Below are 16,131 nucleotides of genomic sequence, written 5' to 3'. Positions count from 1 at the left end.
ACATCACCCTTTGTGCACAGCTCACTTCTCACCCTGGATTTCTCATCTCTAATGATTACCTCTTCCCAGACAGAACTTCCCTGACCATGCTGTTATTATTATTGTTTTTAATCATAAGCAGTTTGTTTTCTTTGGGGCACTGACTCCAATTTTTCAATTATTGGGATGATCAGTCTCTCCCATGCCCAATAATTTGAAGTGCCAAGTGGGCAAGGAACGAGTTTACCCTGTTTGCTGGGCACATCTAACACTAGGCACAGCATCGGGTTCTCAAAAAATGATAGCCGAAAAGTAATGTACTTCAGGTAATGAGTGAATAAGCACGTAATGTTGGTGACATCATTTCCTTTCCTACTTGCACTTCCTTCATCTTTTCCTGGACTTGGCTTTTCCAAGTGACTATCTAAAACTTTATGCTTATCTTCATCTAATCATTGTTAGGATAATAACTGATGGAGGCCCTCATGCTTGTGCTCCTAAATAGTTTACAGTTGTATCTCTCTTCTATTGTAATTGAGACGGAAACAACTAAGCAGGTATTTCTGTTGCACCAAGTATGTTGGCTGTGGTGTTTTGTCATCATGGTTCTCTCCAAGGATGGACATTAGGAATCAGAGGGAGAGGGAGTCATGGCCTCAAGGGCAAACGCCAAACCTGTGAGGTATAGCAGTGAATGTAGTGAGCAGCTAGTCCCATGCTTCTAATTGGCTTCTGAATTTTCCCTGCTTAAATGACAGCACCCAATGTAGCCTTAAGCTCTTACACATTTCTCCAGCTTTGGTGAATATTCCTTTATTAGAGCTTTCTTTATTGTCTTTATAGAAATGATATATTCTCATTGTAAAAATTCAAGCATTAAAAAACATATGAAGATGAGAATTTTTAAAAAATGCACCCAAACCCCATCACTGAGACATACAATGAACATTAGATAAGCATGATTTTAGGCAGTTCTCTAGTACCATATAAGGAAAGTATATATACATAAGGTCTCTCTAGGTCTATATATGTAAGGAAGGGGACATGATTAGGTAAATAGGCTGAGAAATCATTTTCATAGCAATAGATCATACTTTACATAAAATAATATTTTTGATAAGAATATATGAAATTTACCTTTTAATGAGTTAAACAGAGGGAAATGAAATTGATTTGAAACAAGTACTTGCTGAATTTCAGGGTTTTTTTTTTAACAATAGAAATATGAGATCCCAGATGATCCAAAACCAAGAGAAAAACTTATTTAAAATGACATTTAACATTATTTACTGTTCAGTATATATTTTAAAAGAATCTATAATCCTCCGCAGTCCTTTTTACCCCAATGTCTTCATTCTGGATTTCTTTATCTGGGCATATAGGGGCTGTGTTCCTTAAAGACTTATAAGATTAATTGCATTCATTTTTTCATACACAATTAATATTTATCATCTTCTTAGGTTATTCTAAATCACATGTCTCAAGAATCTATACTTTTTCCAGACACCCACTTCTTGGGATTCTCATTATCCTTCAGTCTGTATAAATTGCTCTATATGCTTCTGTAAAGCTATCACTTTGGAAATTTGCTTTTATTACTTTCCCACTTTGGATTTATATTTTTAGATACTAAGTCTTTCTCTTTCTTAATGGTTCTTAATTGGTAGAGCATATTTTCAATTAACTCCTTGCCATGATGATAGGAAAGAAAAACATTTTGGAGTCATTTCATATATAAAAGAGCCTTTATTTGTTTAAAAGATAGTTTGGCTGAGGTTAGAACCTGTTGTTCTAGGTTCTCAGTGGACCTTTTCACATAAAGGCACTCTCTAAAGGCATTTCTTGTTGAGAAATTTTTTTGTATTATTGTTATTTGGAAAATAGGTGGCTTTTCTTCATTTATTTCAGTTGAAGTCGGATTCATACAAGGTGAAACATACAGAGTTTTAGTGTGGTGAGTTTTAACAACTGAGTATACCAATGCAATGCTACCCAAAACAAGATACAGAATATGTATGTCCATCAGTCTCCAAATTCCTAGAGTCAACTCCTGCCCCACTCTCACTAGCTGGAGCCAATTTTCTGATTTCTAACACCATAGATGAACTTTGCCTGTTCTGGTACCTCATGTAAGTGGAATCATCCTTTATGTGCTCTTCTGTCTGGCTTCTTTTGCTCAGCATAAATTTGAGATTCATTCATGTATTGCATATTTTAGAAGCACATCCCAGTCTGTTGCTAAGCAATATTTCATTGTATGACTACACAACAAGTTGTCTGCTAAGTCTCTATTGACAGACACTTGGATTGTTTCCAGTTCTGGAGTACTGAGAATTAAAACTGCTATGAACATTCTTGTAAAAGACTTGCACAAATGTTTTTATTTCTTTGAAGTAAATACTTAGGAGTGAAATTGCTGTCATAAGGTAGGCATAGGATTAACTTTATTAGAAATTTCCAAATAATTCTGTAAAATTATTACTATTTTACATTCCCACCAGCAATATGTGAGATTTCTAGTACCTCCTTCCTTATCTTTGCCAACATAAGATTGTTGGTGTTTTAATTGTAGTCATTGTAGTAGGTATATAGTCCTATCCATTACAGTTTTAATTGCATTTCCATGGTGATAAAAATTCTGAGCACCATTCTACGGGTTTATTGTCCACTCATACATCTTCATTTGCGAACTGTTTAGATATTTTGCCCATTAAAAAACATTACATGTATGCCATTTGTGTGCATGTTTTGATAAGTTTTGCAATAAATTTGCATATATTTTATGGTAGTAAATGATAAAATACACTAGCATCTACATATATTTTATGCATTCATGACATACCTAACTTTTTCTTATTTTTTTGGATGTTTCTAGGCTTTATTTATAGTTTATCAATCAGTTTTTCAAATTGTTACAAACCTCCAATATGTTTATTGAATAAAACATCCATATATAGGTGGTCCTGCACAGTTCAAACCAATGTTATACAAGGATCAACTGTGCTACATGTAGCTTTATCTACTTTACCCCATCTGCTACCCCTCCTGTATTCAGTTTCTTTCTTCCCAAAATTTGTTAGTAGTTCTTTCCTCAGATGATGGCTCTCAATTCCATGCTTTTATTCAATATCAATTCATAATTTTAAATTTCTTTGCTTTTATTTAAATGTGGTCTTTGAAGGAGTTGGAAAATTGCATTTTCCAGGAGGATCACAACAGTATCTCCTAGCCTATGTGCTCTTCTACAATGTTAATTTGTCATTCTCCCATTAAGAGCTGGCATCTAGAGCTTGCAATTCTCTCAAGAGGTGGACTGGATTTAGTGATTTACTTGTAACCAGAATAATTTAGCAGCAGAGAAATGGTGAAATCTTTAAGTCTAGTTCAGAAGAAGCTATGCCACTTTTGCTTTGATTTCTTGGAGTGCCCAGTCTCTGAATGTCCCCTCTCAGGATTGTGTCTCTCAGAATCCATTCACCGTGCAGTGAGAAGCTGCATAGAGAGGCCGTATGGAGATGTCCACTCAGCCTAGTCTTCGAGTTATCTCAGCCTCAGTGTTGTAGTAGACACATTGAGGAAGTTCTCCAATAATTACAACCCCCAGCCATTTTACTATTTAACAGCGATTCTTCACTGCTAGCTCCACATATATTATGAATCAGAAAAAAAATTACCCCTTGCTGCTCCTGTCTAAATTTCTGACTCATAGAATCCAGAATATACTTCAATAAAAGTATAATTGTTAAATGTCATCTTTTTTGGCATAGCAGGCTATATTTTGTTAATTTTTAAGCTTTTTTTTAGGTTCAGAAGTTACACGTGCAGGTTTATTATATAGGTAAACCCATGTCATGGGGGTTGATGTACAGATGATTTCCTCAACCAGATACTAAGTCGAGTAGCCAATAGTTACTTTTTCTGCTCCTCTCCCTTCTCCCAACCTCTACCTTCTGATAGGCCCCAGTGTCTGTTGTTTCCCTTTTTGTGTCCATGTATTCTCATAATTTAGCTCCCACTTATGAGTGAGAGCATGTGGTATTTGTTTTTCTGTTCCTGCATTAGTTTGCTAAGGATAATGGCCTCCAGTTCCATCCAGGTTTCTGCAAAAAATATGATCTCATTAATTTTTTTATGGCTGCATGGTATCCCATGCTGTATATTTAACCACATTTTCTTTATCCAGTCTTCCACTGATGGGCAATTAGGTTGATTCCATGTCTTTTCTATTACAAATAGTGCTGCTATAAGTATACACGTGCATCTGTCTTTATGACAGAATGACTTACATTCCTTTAAGTATATACCCGTAGTGGAATTGCTGAATCAAATGGTAGTTCTGTTTTTAGCTCTTTGAGGAATTGCCACACTGATTCCCACAATGCTTGAACTAATTTACACTCCAAGAGCGTAGAAGCATTCCCTTTCTCTGCAACCTCAGCAGTATCTGTTATTTTTTGTCTTGTTAATAATAGCCATTCTGATCAGTGTGAGATGGTATCTCACTGTGGTTTTGAATTGCATTTCTCTAATGATGAGTGATACTGAGCTTTCACTCATAGGCTCGTTAGTTGCATGTATGTCTTCTTTTGAAAACTGTCTGTTCCTGTCCTTTGCCTACTTTTTAATGAGGTTGTTTGTTTTTTTCTTGTAAATTTGTTTCGGTCCCTCACAGATGTTAGATATTAGACCTTTGTCAGATGCGTAGTTTGCAAATATTTTCTCCCATTCTGTAGATTGTCTCTTTGTTGATAGATTCTTTTGCTGTTCAGAAACTCTTTAGTTTAATTAGATCCTATTTGTCAATTTTTGCTTTTGTGTGATTACTTGGAGTCTTTGTCATGAAACTTTGCCAGTTCCTATGTCCAAAATGGTATGGCATAGGTTGTCTTCTAGGGTTTTTATTGCTTTGGGTTTTTCATTTAAGTTATCTTGAGTTGATTTTTGTATATGGTGTAAGGAAGGGGGTCAGTTTTAATTTTCTGCATATAGCTAGCCAGTTATCCTAACCCCATTTATTGACTAGGGAGTCCTTTCCCCATTGCTTGTTTTTGTCAGCTTTGCTGAAGATCAGATAATTGTATATATACAGCCTTATTTCTGAGCTCTCTACTCTGTTCCATTGGTCTATGTGTTTGCTTTTGTACCAGTGCTATTCTGTTTTGATTACTGTAGCCTTATAATATAGTTTGAAGTTGGATAGTGGGATGACTCTTTCTTTGTTCTTTTTGCTTAGAATTATCTTGGGTATTCAGGCTCTTTTTTGGTTCCCTGTGAATTTTAAAATAGGTTTTTCTAGTTCTGTGAAGGATGTTATTGGTAGTTTGATAGGAATAGCATTGAATTTGTAAATTGCTTTGGGCAGTGTGAACATTTCAATGATATTGATTCTTCCTATCCATGTGCATGAGATGCTCTTCCACTTGGTTGTGTTATCTCTGAGTTCTTTGATCAGTGTTCTGTAATTTTCATTGCAGAGATCTTTCACCTCCTGATTAGCTGTATTCCTGGGCATTTTATTCTTTTTGTGGCAATTGTGGATGGAATTGAGTTCTTGATTTGCCCTTGACTTGGCTATTATTAATGTATAGGAATGCTATATTTGTACATTGATTTTGTATTACAAAATGTTGCTGAAGTTTTTTTTATCAGCTTAAGGATTTTTTGGTCCAAGACTCTAGGGTTTTCTAGATATAGAATCATGTCATCTGCAAACAGGAATATTTTGACTTCTTTTCTTCTTATTTGGTTCCCCTTTATTTTTTTCTTTTGCCTGATTGCTCTGGCCAGGATTTCCGATACTGTGTTTAATAGGACTGGTGAGAGAGAGCATCATGTTCTTGTGCTGGTTTTCAAGGTGAATGCTTCCAGCTTTTGTCCATTGAATATGATGTTGACTGTGGGTTTGTCATAGATGGCCCTCATTATTTTGAGGTATGCTCTTTTAATACTTAGTTTGTAGAGACACTTAACATTAGGGGATGTTGAATTGTACTGAAAGTCTTTTCTGAATCTATTGAGTTGATCATGTAGTTTTTGCCTTTAGTTCTGTTTATATGGTGAAACACATTTATTTATTTTCATATGTTGAATGAATCTTGCATCCCAGGGATAAAATCTACTTGATCGTGGTGGATTAGCTTTTTGATATGTTCCTGGATTTTGTTTGTTAGTATTTTGTTGAAGATTTTTTCATCAATGTTCATCAAAGATATTGGCCTGAAGTTTTATTTTTTTGTTGTGTCTGTGCCAGGTTTTGTTCACAGGATGATGCTGTCCTCATAGAATGAGTTGGGTAGGAGCCCCTCCTACTCAATTTTTTAAAATCGTTTTAGTAGGAATGATGCCATCTCTTCTTTGTATGTCTGGTGGAATTCAGCTACGAATCCATCTGGTCCTGAGCTTGTTTGGTTAGTAGGCTGTATTACTAATTCAATTTCAGAGCTCATGATCGGTCTGTTCAGAAATTTAGTTTGTTCTTGGTTCAGTCTTGGGAGGGTGTATGTGTCTAGGAAGTTATCCATTTGTTCTAGATTTTCTAGTTGGTATGCATAGAGGTGTTCATAATAGTCTGGTGGTTATTTGTATTTCTGTAGGGTCAGTGGTAACACCTCTTTTGTCATTTCTAATTATGCATATTTGGGTCTTCTTTCTTTTCTTCTTTACTAGTCTAGCTAGTGGTCTATCTTTCAAATATTGTTTAAAAAATGGCTCCTGGATTTGTTGATTTTTGGAATGGTTTCCCATGTCTCAATCTCCTTTAGTTCAACTCTAATTTTGATTATTCCTTGTATTCTACTAGCTTTGGGGTTGGTTTGCTCTTGCTTCTTTAGTTCTTCTAGTTGTTACGTAAGACCTTTCTAACTTTTTTATGTGGGCATTTAGTGCTAAAAATACCTCCCTTAATACAGCCATAGCTGCGTCGCAGAGATTCTGTTGCTTTATCTTTGTTCTCATTAGTTTCAAATAACTTCTTGATTTATGCCTTAATTTCATTATTTACCCAAAAGTAATTCAGCAGCATGTTGTTTAATCTCCATGTAAATTTATGTGTTAGTGATTTTCTTCATTTTGAATTCTATTTTTATTGCACTGTGGTCTGAGAGTCTGGATGGTATAAATTCAGTTTTTTAAAATTTGCTGAGGATTATTTTATGTCTGATTGTATGGTTAATATTATAGTATGTGCCATGTGCAGTTGAGAAGAATGTGTATTCTGTTGTTTTGAGGTGGAGAGTTCTGTAGATGGCTATCAGATATATTTGGTCCAGTGTTGAGTTAGGTCCTGAATGTCTTTGTTAATTTTCTGTATCAATTATCTGTCTTATACTGTTGGTGGAGTGTTGAAGTCTCTTACTATTATTGTGTAGGAGTCTAAGTTTGTTGGTAGGTCTCTAAGAATTCGATTCATAAATTTAGGTACTCCTGTGTTGGATGCATACGTATTTAGGACACTTAAATTCTCATATTGAATTGAACCTTTTACCATTATTTAATGCCCTTCTTTGTCTTTTTTGATCTTTGGTGGTTTAAAGTTTGTTTTATTTGAAATTGGGATTATGATTCCTGCTTTTTTTTTTTTTTTTCTGTTTTCCATTTGGCTGGTAGATGTTTCTCCATCCCTATATTCTGAGCCTGTGTCATTACATGTAAGATAGATCTCTTGAAGACAGCATACAATTGGGTCTTGCTTCCTTATATACCTTGCCACTCTGTGCCTTTTAATTGAAGCATTCAGCATGTTTACATTCAAGGTTAGTATTGATATGTGTCGATTTAATTCTCCCATCATGTTATTAGCTGTTCATTATGCCAACTTGTTTAAGTGGTTGCTTTATAGTGTTACTGGTCTATGTACTTAAGTGTGTTTTTGTAGTGGCTGGTAATATAGTCTTTCCTTTTCATATTTACTGCATCTTTCAGGAGCTTTTGCAAAGTAAGTGAGGTGACAGTGAATTTCCTCAGTCTTTGCTTGTCTATAAAGGGTCTTATTTCTCTTTCACTTTTGTTTTTTTTTTTTTCTTTTATTTATTTATTTATTTATTTATTATACTTTAAGTTCTAGGGTACATGTGCATGACGTTTATATCATGTATAACTCCCCAATGCAATCCCTCCCTCCTCCCCCCTCCCCATGATAGGCCCCAGTGTGTGATGTTCCCCTTCCCGAGTCCAAGTGATCTCATTGTTCAGTTCCCACCTATGAGTGAGAACATGCGGTGTTTGGTTTTCTCTTCTTGTGATAGTTTGCTAAGAATGATGGTTTCCAGCTGCATCCATGTCCCTACAAAGGACGCAAACTCATCCTTTTTGATGGCTGCATAGTATTCCATGGTGTATATGTGCCACATTTTCTTAATCCAGTCTGTCACAGATGGACATTTGGGTTGATTCCAAGTCTTTGCTATTGTGAATAGTGCCGCAATAAACATACGTGTGCATGTGTCTTTGTAGTAGAGTAATTTATAATCCTTTGGGTATATACCCAGTAGTGGGATGGCTGGGTCATATGATACATCTAGTGCTAGATCCTTGAGGAATCGCCATACTGTTTTCCATAATGGTTGAACTAGTTTACAATCCCACCAACAGTGTAAAAGTGTTCCTATTTCTCCACATCCTCTCCAACACCTGTTGTTTCCTGACTTCTTAATGATTGCCATTCTAACTGGTGTGAGATGGTATCTCATTGTGGTTTTGATTTGCATTTCTCTGATGGCCAGTGATGATGAGCATTTTTTCATGTGTCTGTTGGCGGTATGGATGTCTTCTTTTGAGAAATGTCTGTTCATATCCTTTCCCCACTTTTTGATGGGGTTGTTTGTTTTTTTCTTGTATATTTGTTTGAGTTCTTTGTAGATTCTGGATATTAGCCCTTTGTCAGATGAGTAGGTTGCAAAAATTTTCTCCCATTCTGTAGGTTGCCTGTTCACTCTGATGGTAGTTTCTTTAGCTGTGCAAAAGCTCTTTAGTTTAATTAGATCCCATGTGTCAATTTTTGCTTTTGCTGCCGTTGCTTTTGGTGTTTTAGACATGAAGTCCTTGCCCATGCCTATGTCCTGAATGGTACTACCTAGATTTTCTTCTAGGGTTTTTATGGTATTAGGTCTAACATTTAAGTCTCTAATCCATCTTGAATTAATTTTCGTATAAGGGGTAAGGAAAGGATCCAGTTTCAGCTTTCTACTTATGGCTAGCCAATTTTCCCAGCACCATTTGTTAAACAGGGAATCCTTTCCCCATTTCTTGTTTGTCTCAGGTTTGTCAAAGATCAGATGGCTGTAGATGTGTGGTATTATTTCTGAGGACTCTGTTCTGTTCCATTGGTCTATATCTCTGTTGTGGTACTAGTACCATGCTGTTTTGGTTACTGTAGCCTTGTAGTATAGTTTGAAGTCAGGTAGCGTGACGCCTCCAGCTTTGTCCTTTTGACTTAGGATTGTCTTGGCAATGCGGGCTCTTTTTTGGTTCCATATGAACTTTAAAGCCGTTTTTTCCAATTCTGTGAAGAAAGTCATTGGTAGCTTGATGGGGATGGCATTGAATCTATAAATAACCTTGGGCAGTATGGCCATTTTCACGATATTGATTCTTCCTATCCATGAGCATGGTATGTTCTTCCATTTGTTTGTGTCCTCTTTGATTTCACTGAGCAGTGGTTTGTAGTTCTCCTTGAAGAGGTCCTTTACATCCCTTGTAAGTTGGATTCCTAGGTATTTTATTCTCTTTGAAGCAATTGTGAATGGAAGTTCATTCCTGATTTGGCTCTCTGCTTGTCTGTTACTGGTGTATAAGAATGCTTGTGATTTTTGCACATTAATTTTGTATCCTGAGACTTTGCTGAAGTTGCTTATCAGCTTAAGGAGATTTTGGGCTGAGACGATGGAGTTTTCTAAATATACAATCATATCATCTGCAAACAGGGACAATTTGACTTCTTCTTTTCCTAACTGGATACCCTTGATTTCTTTCTCTTGCCTGACTGCCCTAGCCAGAACTTCCAACACGATGTTGAATAGGAGTGGTGAGAGAGGGCATCCCTGTCTTGTGCCAGTTTTCAAAGGGAATTTTTCCAGTTTTTGCCCATTCAGTATGATATTAGCTGTGGGTTTGTCATAAATAGCTCTTATTATTTTGAGGTACGTTCCATCAATACCAAATTTATTGAGCGTTTTTAGCATAAAGGGCTGTTGAATTTTGTCAAAAGCCTTTTCTGCATCTATTGAGATAATCATGTGGTTCTTGTCTTTGGTTCTGTTTATATGCTGGATTACGTTTATTGATTTGCGAATGTTGAAGCAGCCTTGCATCCCAGGGATGAAGCCCACTTGATCATGGTGGATAAGCTTTTTGATGTGCTGCTGAATCCGGTTTGCCAGTATTTTATTGAGGATTTTTGCATCGATGTTCATCAGGGATATTGGTCTAAAATTCTCTTTTTTTGTTGTGTCTCTGCCAGGCTTTGGTATCAGGATGATGTTGGCCTCAGAAAAAGAGTTAGGGAGGATTCCCTCTTTTTCTATTGATTGGAATAGTTTCAGAAGGAATGGTACCAGCTCCTCCTTGTACCTCTGGTAGAATTCAGCTGTGAATCCATCTGGTCCTGGACTTTTTTTGGTGGGTAGGCTATTAATTGTTGCCTCAATTTCAGAGCCTGCTATTGGTCTATTCAGGGATTCAACTTCTTCCTGGTTTAGTCTTGGGAGAGTGTAAGTGTCCAGGAATTATCCATTTCTTCTAGATTTTCTAGTTGATTTGCGTAGAGGCATTTATAGTATTCTCTGATGGTTGTTTGTATTTCTGTGGGGTCGGTGGTGATATCCCCTTTATCATTTTTTATTGCGTCTATTTGATTCCTCTCTCTTTTCTTGTTTATTAGTCTAGCTAGCGGTCTGTCAATTTTGTTGATCTTTTCAAAGAACCAACTCCTGGATTCATTGATTTTTTGGAGGGTTTTTTGTGTCTCTATCTCCTTCAGTTCTGCTCTGATCTTAGTTATTTCTTGCCTTCTGCTAGCTTTTGAATGTGTTTGCTCTTGCCTCTCTAGTTCTTTTAATTGTGATGTTAGAGTGTCAATTTTAGATCTCTCCTGCTTTCTCTTGTGGGCATTTAGTGCTATAAATTTCCTTCTACACACTGCTTTAAATGTGTCCCAGAGATTCTGGTATGTTGTATCTTTGTTCTCATTGGTTTCAAAGAACATCTTTATTTCTGCTTTCATTTCGTTATGTACCCAGTAGTCATTCAGGAGCAGGTTGTTCAGTTTCCATGTAGTTGAGCGGTTTTGATTGAGTTTCTTAGTCCTGAGTTCTAGTTTGATTGCACTGTGGTCTGAGAGACAGTTTGTTATAATTTCTGTTCTTGTACATTTGCTGAGGAGTGCTTTACTTCCAATTATGTGGTCAATTTTGGAATAAGTGCGATGTGGTGCTGAGAAGAATGTATATTCTGTTGATTTGGGGTGGAGAGTTCTATAGATGTCTATTAGGTCCGCTTGGTGCAGAGATGAATTCAATTCCTGGATATCCTTGTTAACTTTCTGTCTCGTTGATCTGTCTAATGTTGACAGTGGAGTGTTGAAGTCTCCCATTATTATTGTATGGGAGTCTAAGTCTCTTTGTAGGTCTCTAAGGACTTGCTTTATGAATCTGGGTGCTCCTGTATTGGTGCATAGATATTTAGGAGAGTTAGCTCTTCCTGTTGAATTGATCCCTTTACCATGATGTAATGGCCTTCTTTGTCTCTTTTGATCTTTGATGGTTTAAAGTCTGTTTTATCAGAGACTAGGATTGCAACCCCTGCTTTTTTTTGTTCTCCATTTGCTTGGTAGATCTTCCTCCATCCCTTTATTTTGAGTCTATGTATGTCTGTGCATGTGAGATGGGTCTCCTGAATACAGCAGACTGATGGGTCTTGACTCTTTATCCAGTTTGCCAGTCTGTGTCTTTTAATTGGAGCATTTAGTCCATTGACATTTAAGGTTAATATTGTTATGTGTGAACTTGATCCTGTCATTATGATATTAACTGGTTATTTTGCTCGTTAGTTGATGCAGTTTCTTCCTAGCCTCGATGGTCTTTACATTTTGGCATGTTTTTGCAATGGCTGGTACCGGTTGCTCCTTTCCACGTTTAGGGCTTCCTTCAGGGTCTCTTGTAAGGCAGGCCTGGTGGTGACAAAATCTCTAAGCATTTGCTTATCTGTAAAGGATTTTATTTCTCCTTCACTGATGAAGCTTAGTTTGGCTGGATATGAAATTCTGGGTTGAAAATTCTTTTCTTTAAGAACGTTGAATATTGGCCCCCACTCTCTTCTGGCTTGTAGAGTTTCTGCCGAGAGATCTGCTGTTATTCTGATGGGCTTCCCTTTGTGGGTACCCGACCTTTCTCTCTGGCTGCCCTTAAGATTTTTTCCTTCATTTCCACTTTGGTGAATCTGGCAATTATGTGTCTTGGAGTTGCTCTTCTGGAGGAGTATCTTTGTGGTGTTCTCTGTATTTCCTGAATTTGAATGTTGGCCTGCCCTACTAGGTTGGGGAAATTCTCCTGGATGATATCCTGAAGAGTGTTTTCCAACTTGGTTCCATTTTCCCCCTCACTTTCAGGCACCCCAATCAGACGTAGATTTGGTCTTTTTACATAATCCCATACTTCTTGCAGGCTTTGTTCATTTCTTTTTCTTCTTTTTTCTTTTGGTTTTCTCTTCTCGCTTCATTTCATTCATTTGATCCTCAATCGCTAATACTCTTTCTTCCAGTTGATCGAGTCGGTTACTGAAGCTTGTGCATTTGTCACGTATTTCTCGTGTCATGGTTTTCATCTCTGTCATTTCGTTTATGATCTTCTCTGCATTAATTAGTCTAGCTGTCAATTCTTCCACTGTTTTTTCAAGATTTTTAGTTTCTTTGCGCTGGGTATGTAATTCCTCCTTTAGCTCTGAGAGGTTTGATGGACTGAAGCCTTCTTCTCTCATCTCGTCAAAGTCATTCTCTGACCAGCTTTGATCCGTTGCTGGCGATGGGCTGCACTCCTTTGCAGGGGGAGATGCGCTCTTATTTTTTGAATTTCCAGCTTTTCTGCCCAGCTTCTTCCCCATCTTTGTGGTTTTATCTGTCTCTGGACTTTGGTGATGGTGACGTACTGATGGGGTTTTGGTATAGGTGTCCTTCCTGTTTGATAGTTTTCCGACTGACAGTCAGAAGGACTGTCTGTTGGTCTGTTGGAGATTGCTTGAGGTCCACTCCAGACCCTGTTTGCCTGGGTATCAGCAGCAGAGGTTGCCGAAGATAGAATATTGCTGAACAGTGAGTGTACCTGTCTGATTCTTTCTTTGGAAGTTTCCTCTCAGGGGTGACTCCATCCTGTGAGGTGTGGGGTGTCAGACTGCCCCTAGTGGGGGATGACTCCCATCTAGGCTACTCAGGGGTCAGGGACCCACCTGAGCAGGCAGTCTGTCCGTTCTCAGATCTCAACCTCTGCGTTAGAGATCCACGGCTCTCCCCAAAGCTGTCAGACAGAGTCGTTCGCGTCTGCCCGGCCCCCGCTCTTTCCCCTGTTGGACTGCAGCTGTGCGCTGTCCGCAGAGGTAGAGTCTACAGAGACAGGCAGGCTTCCTTGAGCTGCTGTGAGCTCCACCCAGTTTGAGCTTCCCAGCGGCTTTGTTTACCTACTTAAGCCTCAGCAATGGCGGGCGCCCCTCCCCCAGCCTCGCTGCTGCCTTGCGGATAGATCGCCGCAGATGGCTGTGTTAGCAGTGAGGGAGGCTCCGTGGGCGTGGGACCCTCCCGGCCAGGTGTGGGATATATTCTCCTGGTGTGCCTGTTTCCTTAAAGCGCAGTATTGGGGTGGGAGTTACCCGATTTTCCAGGTGTTGTGTGTCTCAGTTCCCCTGGCTAGGAAAAGGGATTCCCTTCCCCCTTGCGCTTCCAGGTGAGGCGATGCCTCGCCCTGCTTCAGCTCACGCTGGTCAGGCTGCAGCAGCTGACCAGCACCGATTGTCCGGCACTCCCTAGAGAGATGACCCCAGTACCTCAGTTGAAAACGCAGAAATCACCGGTCTTCTGTGTCGCTGGCGCTGGGAGTTGGAGACTGGAGCTGTTCCTATTCGGCCATCTTGCTCCGCCGGCTCTCTTTCACTTTTGAAGTTTAGTTTGGCTGGATATGAAATTCTGGATTGGAATTTCTTTCATTTAAGAATGCTGAATATAGTCCTCCAATCTCTTCTGGCTTATAGGGTTCTTCTGAGAGATCTACTGTTAGTCTGATGGGCTTCCCTTTGTAGGTGACCTTTCCTTTCTTTCTATCTGCCTTTAACATTTTTTCTTTCATTTCAACCTTGGAGAATCTTATGATTATATGTATTGGAGATGACATTCTCATGAAGCATTCTTCAGTGTTTCTATGCATTTTCTGAATTTGAATATTGGCCTCTCTAGTTAGTTTGTTCTACGGAACTAGGAAGTTCTCATGAATGATGTTCTGAAATATGTTTTCCAAGTTGCTTTCATTCTCCTCATCTCTTTGAGGGATGCCAGTGAGTCACAGACTCAGTCTCTATATGTAATCCCATATTTCTCAGAGGTTTTGTTGATTCCTTTTTATTCTTTCTTCTTTATTTTTGTCTGACTGTCTTATTTCAGAAATCCAGTCTTCAAGCTCTGAGATTCTTTCTTCAGCTTGGTCTATACTTCTGTTAATACTTATGGTTGCATTATGAAATTCTTATAGAGTGTTTTTCAGGTCTGTCAGGTCAGTTAAATTCTTTTCTATACTGACTATTTCGTCTGTCAGCTCCTGTATCATTTTATTGTGATTCTTACCTTCCTTAGATTGAGTTTCAACATTCTCCTGAATCTTAATGATCTTCATTCCTATACATATTCTTAATTCTATTTCTGTTATTTCAGCCTTAGTCATCCTGGTTAAGAACTAGTTTCCCTTACCTACTGGAGAACTAGCATGGTTATTTGGATAAAAGATTGGTTTTTTGAGTTGTCAGAGTTCTTGAGCTGGTTCTCTCTCATCTTTGTGGGCTTATGTTTCTTCAGTACTTGAAGTTTCTATCCTTTGGATTTTTTTTTTTTTTTTTTTGAGACGGAGTCTCGCTCTGTCGCCCGGGCTGGAGTGCAGTGGCCGGATCACAGCTCACTGCAAGCTCCGCCTCCTGGATTTGCCATTCTCTTGCCTCAGCCTCCTGAGTAGCTGGGACTACAGGCGCCTGCCACCTCGCCCGGCTAGTTTTTTGTATTTTTTAGTAGAGACGGGGTTTCATCGTGTTAGCCAGGATGGTCTCGATCTCCTGACCTCGTGATCCGCCCGTCTCGGCCTCCCAAAGTGCTGGGATTACAGGCTTGAGCCACCGCGCCCAGCCTGGATTTTTTTATTCTATTTAATGACCCTAAGAGTTTGATTGTGGTATAAGGTGAGTTCAGTCAACCGGCTTCATTACTAGATTTTAGGGAGCCAAAGCTCATCTCAGGACTCCTGGATTGTGTGCTCTAACTCTCAGAGACTGGTATCTGGCCTGGCTTTGATCTCTGGCTCCTCAAGTTTAGGAACCTGTAGTGCTGGAGGGCCAAGGTGCTCCCGGACCACTGGTAACAACATTCCAGTGAGTGGTGCCAGCCAAATGTTTCATAGGGTAGTGGTAATGGGTTCTATCCTTGTTTCCATGTGCCGGCAGCAGGAGCAGTGGTAGTGCACGGTATACAAACTGGTCAGCTGCAACAGGGTGCTACAGGTGCTGGGGTGCCAGTCTCCTTGTGGGCTTTCACAGAAGCAGTGGTGGCAGTATTGATCAGGGGTTGAGGGTCCCCACCAGACTGTGTGGACATTCTCATTGGTGGTGGTGTTAGCATGGGGGTGGGGCGCTGGTGAGTGCAGGACTGTGTGCACCCTCTGTTTATGTTCATGTTGGTGGCAGGGGCTGCTCAAGGCTGGGGGGTGGATCTGCTATTTTCCATGCCTAGTTTCATGCTGGTGACCCTGGTGCAGGGGTGGGATGCTGGGAGGGGAGGGGGTGAGGCTGGCAAGCTCTGTGCTTGCCAGTACTTTCATGACAGTGATGATGCAGCAGGGGGATGGGGGAGCCATGATGCACTCACATCAGCAGCAGTGGCGTGGCGGGTGCGGACCAACATGCATTCTAGCAGGGAAG

Source organism: Trachypithecus francoisi, unplaced genomic scaffold (assembly GCF_009764315.1).
Source record: "Trachypithecus francoisi isolate TF-2019V2 unplaced genomic scaffold, Tfra_2.0 Lachesis_group4, whole genome shotgun sequence".
In the NCBI taxonomy this organism is placed as follows: domain Eukaryota; kingdom Metazoa; phylum Chordata; class Mammalia; order Primates; family Cercopithecidae; genus Trachypithecus; species Trachypithecus francoisi.
The sequence above is the reverse complement of the archived record's forward strand: the minus strand, read 5'-3'. Positions refer to the sequence as shown.